Genomic DNA, 9,683 nt, shown 5'->3' with positions numbered 1-9,683 from the left:
TTTATGACTGGGTGTCTCACTAGAAGAGAAGACTCCTGATGTCTTAGTAAATGCTCGCGATAACTTAGGAGAAATGAAAGACTGTGTGTGCAACTAAGTGCCCTCAGATAGCCCAGGAAAAAAAAAAGGGGGGGGGGGCTCGCTGGCCAACTAGCCTATCCTATTTAGCAGGCCAATAAGATACATTATCTCAAAAAACAAGGTGGATGGTTCCTAAGAAATGGCACTGGAGGTGGCCTCCACATGCACACACATACACACACACACACACACACACACACACACACACACACACGACACTCCACTTGTCATCAGAAGTGACATCTAGCATATAGCCATACCAAAAGAGCACATAGCACCTGTGAGACAGGAACCCACCCTCCTGGCAACTTTCAAAGTCTCACCCACTTCCACCTACCACCAGGTCAGCTATGGTCCCCCTGAGCTGTGGAAACAGGGTGCAGACCTTTCCCACAGAGACACTTGCAGATCTCCACAAAGACAGCTTTAGGAGGAAGCCCATGTGGGTGCTTCCCCTCCATGTACTCTCCTTTAGGGACACAGCCCAGGAGAGCTGGGAACTGGTCGGACCTTCAGGCTGGCAGAGCAACCTGGGGCCTGCAGAACTCATGATGTCGCTCTACTTGGAGGGTCCAGAGTGGCCATTCACATGTTATGTATCTGGATGGCCCTTTGCCCTGTTAGCATGTGTGTGTTAACACAGTTTCAGTCTGAGAAAAACATTGCAAGAACAGCACAAAGAATTACTCTCTGCCCTTCACACAGATTTCCCAAATGTCAACATCTCACCCCTTTGGCCTTCTCTCTCTCTTCCTCTTCCCCAAACTCAGATTGAAAATATAGGGGAGGGGAAGGGCTGGAGGGATGGCTCAGCAGTTAAAAGCACGTGCTACTCTTGCAGAGGACCCGAGTTCAGTTCCAGCACCCACAGCTAGTGGCTCACAATCACCTGTAACTCCAGCTCCAGGGGTTCTAATGCCCCCTTCCCGCCTCTACAGGCACCTGCACATGCATGCACAGACACACAGAGAGACACATGTAATGACATGAAACAAACTATGGGGTGGGATGCGTGGTACTGAGCATGTGCAATCTTGGTTTGTCATTATGCCTAAGCAATACCCTACCCTAACTTACACGGCGTTTTCACTGTGTTAGGTACCATACATTACCTAGAGAAGGTTTAAAGTCTAGGGGAAGGCTGAGCCTATCAGTCAGCAGTGAGCTATTGCCTAGCATGCACAGGGTGCTGAGTTCCAACCCCAGCACTACACAAAAACCTAGTTAATTAATTAATTAAAAAAAAGTATACAGGAAGATGTGCACAGGGGCAAGCAGATATCATTTCATATAGAGGCAGACGGGTATGCAAGGGGACCCTGGCATGATCTCCCACAGATGCTGACAGGGATGGCTGTACGTTAGATGTCACTTCTGACAAGTGGAGTGTCGTGTGCGTGCGCATGCATGTGGAGGCCACCTCCAGTGCCATTTCTTAGGAACCATCCACCTTGTTTTTCGAGACAATGTATCTTATTGGCCTGCCAAATAGAATAAGATAGTTGGCCAGCAAGCCCCAGGTATTCACCTGTCTGCCTCCCCAGGGCTGGGGCCACAAATGCATGTCAATTTAATATGAGCTCTGAGGTCAGACTCAGGCCCTTGTGTGTGCATGGTGGCATGCCCTGTACTGACCGAGCCATTGGTCCAGCCCTGGCTTTCAGTCTTAAATGACTGCGCTAAGCAGCTGCTTGTCCCCAAAGGTTTCAGACTTTCCTTCCACCTATATGTCATTTTGTTACCCAGTTTTAAGGCATGTGCAGGCCCCACCAAAACACCTATCTGAATCCTTGGTGATGGGGGTCTGGGAGGGCCCTGCACATTGCCAGTATGGACAAAGTCCTTAGGAGTTTGAATGTACACTTGGGGCTTAGAAGGGCCACCTGGGAGTTTGTACTCAGGGACCTTTTTGTGTTTTTAAGAGAAGTGTGAGTTGGCCACCTGCTAAACAACTTGGGGCCAGGTTGCCCTGAGGACCAGAGTTAGATGTAATTCTGGACCCATCGGCCTGGCTTCAGGACACAGTGTGGCCACCCTGAAGTAGGAAGGTTGGAATTACTTTAAGGTCCAAGCTTTGAAGCTGGTAAATGCACACAAACTATGCAGCTTGTCTCCAGAGTGGGTTTGTGTGAACACATAGGCATCAGACGTCTTTTTACATCAGGGATTGTGATGTCATAGACCACGCTCCCACCATCTTCAATCCAGACTGGTGCTATGCTGGAGCCAGAAAACTACCACGGTGCTCCCTTTCTTGACCATGAGTTCCAGGATGGAGGCCATCTGCTTGGACAGCCACATTGTAACTTTTTCCTTTCCCTGGGATTCTGGAGGGACAGGTGTGCCATCTGCTTGCTGTGCATGTTGTCTTGGGCCTCATAAAACCTACCATCAGCTGTATGGTTTTCCCCATGATCAAATATAGAAGGATGGCTTTTGGAGGAGAGTGTGGGCAGAGCTGGCCTGGTGGTGACTCTGGTCCTTGTAGTGGCTCAAGCGCACAAGCCTGGTTCGGTGCAGAGTGGAGGGGATGCCAGGGGAAACTGAGCCACAAGCCCCTGCTTTGCATATGGGGGAACCGGTCTGTCTCTGGTGTGGTAACTCCTAGAAGTTTGCTCTGTGTGCCCGAGTGTGATGGAGGCATGGCTGTGAGAAACCCTTTTGGATTTTGTCTGTGAAGAGGTACTGTGGACACCAGGAAACCTGAAGAAGCCCAGGCTTATTGCTTGGCAGCAGGCCCTGCTGGTCTACCCCACTTGAGTGCAGAGGACAAATGTAGGTACAGGGAGAAAGGACACACAACAGAAAATTTGTGTCTTTATACATAGCCATCACTGTCTTGAAACTCACTATAGAGACCAGACAGGCCTTGAACTCACAAATATCCTCCTGCCTCTGCTTCCTCAGTGCTGAGACTAAAGGCATGTGCCACCAGGCCCAGCCAGTCACTGCTGTTCTTAACGAGGCCATTTCAACTCTTGTGAGTATCTTCAAATCCTCAGGATCTAGTTTCTTCTCCATTGTGTGACAGAACGCCTTGACAAAAGCAACTTACAGGAGGAAAGTTGGACTATTTAGCTCACAGTTCCAGGTTAGAGCCTGTCACTGTCAAGGTGGCAGGGATTTGAGGTGGCGAGTCACATCCAGTGTCAAGAGCAGAGAGAATGGATGCATACATGCTTGCCAGAGCTCAGCTCGCTCTCCTTCACTCCAGGACCCAGCCTGTGAAACGGGGCTGCCCACATTCAGGGTGGGCATTTCTCCCTCAGTTCTATCCAACCAAGAGAACCCCTCACGGCCATGTCCACAGACCGACCTCATCTACCCGGTTCCTTCTTGAGACTCTCTTCTCAGTGATGCAAGATGGTGCCAAGTTGACAATTACACCCACCACACTAGCTGCTAGGGACTGAGACAAGACTGAGTAGGCGTTTTTGTGAGTTCCTTTGCTCATCTTTGGCCTCTCTAGACCTCTTCTTTAGTGGAAGAGCACCTCCACTGCTGACAGCAGTCGAGAATTCCTTGCTGTCTTGTTTTTAAAAGCAAGGAAAGTCTTGTTTTTTGATAGCATGGCTGAATATGGAAGGTGTTGTTTACTGAGATAAGCCAGGCAAGGAAGGACAGGCACTACAGGGAGCCACTCACGTACAAGTGTGGAAAAGGTAAACGAATAGAGTCATGTGATGACCCCCAGAAGACAGCAAATAAATGAGATGTTGGTTAAATGGCATGAAATTTGGTTAGGCCACAGCAGTAAATTCGAGAGCTCTGTGGCTAATCTTGGTGACTGTACTACTGATAATACATTGAATCTTTGAAAATTGCTCAGAGAGTAGAAGTTAAGTATTTTATTGATTGATCATGTTTATGTTTGTGTGTGTGAGTGTGCATCTGTACCTGTGTGAATGTGTGTGTATGCATGTGTGTGTGCACACGTGTGTGAATTCGTGTGCTCATGCAGTGAAACACCAGAGATTGACACCGGGTGTCTTCTTCTGTCTCTATTGTATTTATTGGGACAGGGTCTTTCACTGAACTTGGACTGTACTGATTCAGCTAGACTGGCTGGCTAGCAAGCCCCAGGATGCTTCTGTTTCCACCTTTGCTGTGCTGGGATTACAGGTATTGCCCCATATCTAGGTTTTTGTGTAGGTCCTGGGAATCTGAACCCAGGTCTTCTGTCTTCTGTAGTAAGCACTTTACAGACTGAGCCATTTCCTCACACCTAACTTTAAATGTTCTTATACAAAAAATAAGTATAAGGATCAATGCAGCTTGATGAGGTCAATCCACAATGTCATGTTGCACATTGTAAATAAACAGTTTTTATTATATCAATACACTTAAAATTTGTTTATCTATTTATTTATTCAGGTGAGCATGTGCTGGAGGAGGTCAGAGGACAAGTCGTGGGGGTCAAATCTTTCCTTAAACCATGTAGATTCTGAGGCTGTCAGACTTGGCAATAAGTACCTTTACCTGCTGAGCCATCTTGTCAATCTCAATGAATCAATTTTTTTTATTGAAAATAGATTTTTTTCATACAGTAATGTTTTAAAAGGAAAGAAGGAGAGAGCTGGCAAAGACGATGTCTTTCATGTGCTACTACAGACTTGGTGGCTCCTGTGACTGAGGCTGCAGCATGTGGCGCTCCTGATCACTTAGCTCCTGCATCTGCCTCATGGGCTGGAGAGACGGGCCAGGGGGTCAGGGGTTTTTGTGGATCACAGGACATTGGAGGCCTCTGCACAAAGGCCCAGCTGCTGGGGATGACAGGGGCAGGAGCCTGTCTGTGAGGCTCTGGCCTCTAGCGTCTTGGGAGGCAGGTGAGAAAGCTGACCCTAGGCTGGCCCACCCCCAGCCAATGCAGGCAGCTCTAGTCATGTGAGCCTGGGTGGGAGGGAGCATCTGCTACCAGTCAGATGTGGCCTAGAGGGAGGACACTAAGGAAGCTGCCCCCCCTCCCCTGCATGCTGCTGCTGCTACTGCTTCTGCAGAGTACAGGGGTGTCCTGTGGGTATCTACCCTCTTCCTCCACACTCTAAATCTAGGTTGCTCTGCCCTATAAAATATTGGTGTAGTCTTGAGGGCTGAGCAGGTGGTAATAGCCCTAGAGTTTTTCAATATAAAAGTAAAACCTAAGCCAGGGCCAGTGGCACTTACAAGGGCTGAGGCAAGATCACTAGGCCCAGGAGTTAAGGACCAGCCTGGGCAACACAATGAGATCCTTTCTGAAAACAAAAGGCAAAATAAGTAGGGCCTTGTGGTGCAGGCTTGAAATCCCAGCTTTCCAGGGAGCTGAGAGCAGAGGATTTCACATTCCAGGCCAGTTTGAGTTACAGAGTGAGTTCAAGGCCATCCTGAATATCTTAGGGAGAGCCTGATTTGAAACAAGAGATAAAAGGAGAACTGAGGGGCACTTACCTGTCATGTACTAATGTCCACTGCAACAACAACAACAACAACAACAACAACAACAACAACAAGGAGAACCCATAGGAGATAGACTGCAAAAATGGTTCTCCATCAAAGTCAGGGTCAGGGGAGCAGGGGTGACCTGAAGTTCTGACGTCACTTACCCTCTGAGTGGCAGTTTTCTTGTCTGAAGTTGGGGAACAGGGATAGTCTCACTCCTTGTTTAAGCACAAGCCAGCTGCCTACCACCGTAGACAGCTCCCAATAACACTAATGCTTGTCCTTGACAAGTATAAGGCTGCTAGAAGTCAACCCTGTGCAAGATGGTCTTCCATCAGTGATTTTCCGTGTGTATGATTCGAGGCATGTAAACACCCAGATCTAGGGAGCTAAGGAAATAAATGGCAGGTAAGTCAATGGGAAAGAAACAAAGTACTCATTCTCCACGCTGTCTCTCACAGCCTAAAGATGCTCTTAACTCACTTGCTGTATTCAGCCTCTAATTTTGATCTAACCTGGAAGGGTTGATCAGGTCAGAGCATTGAAGGTCTCATTCCTGAAAGGGATACTTGAGACGCAGCAGTGTCTCAGGAAAGGCAGCGTGGCAGGTCAGCTCTGTGGTGGCATCGCTGTGGGATGCCACTTTTGGTTCTGTGGGGGTCCTGAGCTGGAGAAGCTGGGATTCTTACTGCAGGCTTTCCTGTCAGGGCCTCACAGGTTTTGACTGTGTGGAGAGACAGGCTTCCCACAGCACGGAGGAGAGAGAGCGAGGGGCTGCCTGTCAGTGTGACCAGCACCGGCTGCTTCCGGATGCAGGAAAAGATGGAGATGAGGACATGGCGAGCTCCAACGTGGCTGAGGCTGGAGCAGAAGCCTTGGGGACTCCACACCACACAGGGCTGTCAGCAGCTGGCCAGCTCCTGTCTCTCTCATAGGTTGTCTTCTCAGAGGCTCAGATACCACTCAAAGGTACCCACTCACCTTCACCCTCCGAGAAACATCGTGATCCTTGAAACGCAGGCAGCACCCAAGTGTTGCAGCCATGTTAGCACAAGAGTGGTCTCCGGTAGGGACTCGGCTCCTACACTTTACAACTTGTTTTCAGTTTTCTAATCAGGAAAGCACATATTGTGCCCTTTCAGCCTCCCAGCCAGAGGCTAATTACACTGTACTGTCCCCATTGTTCCCAGGGAAACAGAACCCAGTGTGCTCCTGGCAGGCTAGGGCACCAGCAGAGTCGCTTTCTTGGGGCTAAAGTGCTTCTAGCCAGTAGCCTGGCATATGCCTGGCCTGACGGCTCAGGGCTGGCAGTGCTTGGGAGGATCTGTGTGGTACATGCCTGACGACACAGGGTCCCCACAGCAAGATTCGCTTCTGCTCCCTAGCTGCCTTTCCACGCAGGCACACTCGGCTGGCGAGCTGGAGCTTTGCGGTCTCATTCTCATAACTTCCCTGGACCACAACAGACAAGCTTAGCCCACCGTGTGCCTCTTCCTCTCCCAGGTCTGATTGGACCATGCCCACTTGGCATAGCAGTTTTAAAGCACTCACCTTCCACGTTCTTTGGCATCCCTCTCTCTCAGTCAGGAAGGCTGTCTCTTCCCCCAGGACTCTAGGCCACTTTCAGTACAGACGTGTACACGGTATCTCACGGAAGTGAGCGTTCTGACTCCTGCAGGATCTTCACTGGCAGCTGGCATGTGCTCGCTGGACTCCCAGACTCACATGCAATGTGGATTTCATTGAGTGAGGACACACAGGTTAGCCCACGGTGGCTGCTACACTGTGAGAAGTGAAAGCTCATCTGTGGGGAGGGAGAAACACGGCTGAGGCTGAGCTACATGAGGAGGAGACACTTTCCTAGTCCTCTGTAGCTCCGGCTGCCGCAGGTCACTCTGCACAGAGCCCTGGCCATAGCTGAGCCTTCCTGAAAACACAAGTGATGATAAAATGAATGAGGTTGTTTGGAGACACTTAAGTTTTGGGCTGATTTATTCTGCTGTGACCAGTTTTTGACACACCTGATAGTCTCAGCTACCATTCTTCCTCCTCAGAGAAGCTTCATGCTTCTCTTTCTGGCCGGTGGACACAGTCAGCTTGTTGGTCCTTGTGTAGACAGTTCTAGCTCCCAGAGCTCAACAAGGCCTCTTCAGTTTGCCAGACGCAAATGCCAAGCCCTCTGCCTACTTACGTACCAGCGTCTCCTTGCTTGTTTTTTTTTTACACTTCCCCCCCACTTTCCAAGGGCTTGCAGGTGCCTTGGCACACTCTCACAAGAAGTTAAAATGAGGCTGGGGACGTTGGCAGACTGGCAGACAAGAGGAGGGGAGAACCAGCAGTGTACACCAGGAACCCCACGGGGGTAATGCTGGCTCTCAGAAGAGCATCGTTTCTTAATTTGTAAAGAAGGCAGCGCCCATCTTTAGGACAGGCCAGTTGATTTCCTGGCATTGTTGGTGGGGAAGGTGAAGTGCCTGAGTCGATGTTCCCGATGGCACTGGAAAAAAAACCAAACAAACAGTTTTCCGTATTTCCAGGAGTTTGCTTTCGAAAAGAAAAGCTGTTATTTTTGCTGTTGTTTTTTAACTCGGCAATTTTCCGTGTCATTGCATAGTCAGAACTTTGGGTAACATCTCTACTTCTCCTCTGGGCACAGTGTATCTCTTGGCAGCTGGACAGAACCCAGGAAAGTTGGGAGACAGAATCTGCCTAGGCAGTACGTCCCCTGTGGACCTCAGCAGCCCTGGTTATACTGTTGGCAGGAACACGCTGGTGTCCCGAGAGTGCCAGGGCAGATTTTCTGTGATTGTTGATGGAGGCCAGATCCACGTGCCCTGGGGCCTCCACACGGGCGAAATGCTGACATTCTGTTCTGCAAGTTCCGTCTGAGCTTCGGAGCAGACAGGGCAGTGGGCACCTGCATCTCCCTGAGGTCTGGGGGGCTGGAAGAGCTGCCTGGTACCAGAAGGACTTCTCCAGGAACTGATTTGATCTCAGTGGGCGGCTCTGTGAGTCTACAGCTGCAGGCTGGAGATGGGGTGGCCTCTCAGTGTAAGGGGTGGCCAAGGGTCTGGCCACACTTACTGAGTACTGGCTACATGTTCCTGGTGGTCATGGGGCTAAAGCATATTTCACATCCTAAACACAGACACCATAGGGTAAGTGTTCACTTTTCCTCTTCCGTTCACCTGGAGCCTCGCCCTCTGACCTGACTTCCCAGGGCAGGCCCTTGCCATCTGTGAGAGGTTTGCTCTGTGGTTCAGCACCAGCTGTCCTGGTTTCTCTTTTCCTCAGCTGTGCCAGCTCATGGAGAGATTCTGCATGGGGGGTGGGGGGAGCCTGGGGATTTCCTCCGAGTCCCAGTGTCTGTAAGATATGTAGTGGGGCACTCAGCCCGGCCTCCCTTGAGGTTATCCCCCAGGTCAGCCCAGGAAGAGGAACAGGCTCCAGGCACTGAGGAGGCTGAACTTCCATCTGTGCGGTATAGTGGTCCACTTCTTGATCTGCAGGGAAACAGGACACAGTTTTTGTTCTCCAATATGCACACCAGCCACAAGAGTGATTTTTCTCCTTCCCATTGTGACCTGGAATCCTCTCCCAAGTCCATCTCTGACCATCCCTACCCAGGATCAGCTCAGTGTCTCCAGCTGAAGCCCCCGTGGGGACCACCTCCCACCATCCAGACTCCCTGGGTAGTGCCAAAGTCAGTGGAGGTAGCCAGAACACAGCCCCGTGGCATGTGACAGGCATGTTAGAGCTGGTGGATCATGTACTTGGGACCCCTCTCAAGCTCTTCCACCAGCAAGTCTCTGTTTGCTTCTAAAATTTCTCCTCCACTCACTGAAATGGCGGGAAAACACCTCTCCTCTGGGTAATGTTATTATGGCCTGCATGTGCAAGTTTCCTTGGTAAATCATCCAGGTGCAGGGTACTAAGAATGTATCTGGCCAATGAGAGCTACTGCCCTTATGAAGACAGCATGCACCTTCCTAAAAGCCATGCTGGGCCAGGGTCCTCAAGCCCTCTTCTAAGAAGGACTCACAAGGCAGCTGCAAGGGGTTGCTCAGCATATGACCCTCAGTTGTTCCCTTCTAAGAGCTAATGCCATCCCTTTCTTGGTGGACACACCGGGTACTGATGAAGCCAGGGGTCTAGGGTTTTGCCATACAGGGAAAAGTCTACAGCAC

This window comes from Peromyscus eremicus, chromosome 5, assembly GCF_949786415.1.
Source record: "Peromyscus eremicus chromosome 5, PerEre_H2_v1, whole genome shotgun sequence".
In the NCBI taxonomy this organism is placed as follows: domain Eukaryota; kingdom Metazoa; phylum Chordata; class Mammalia; order Rodentia; family Cricetidae; genus Peromyscus; species Peromyscus eremicus.
This window is presented reverse-complemented; position numbering follows the sequence as displayed.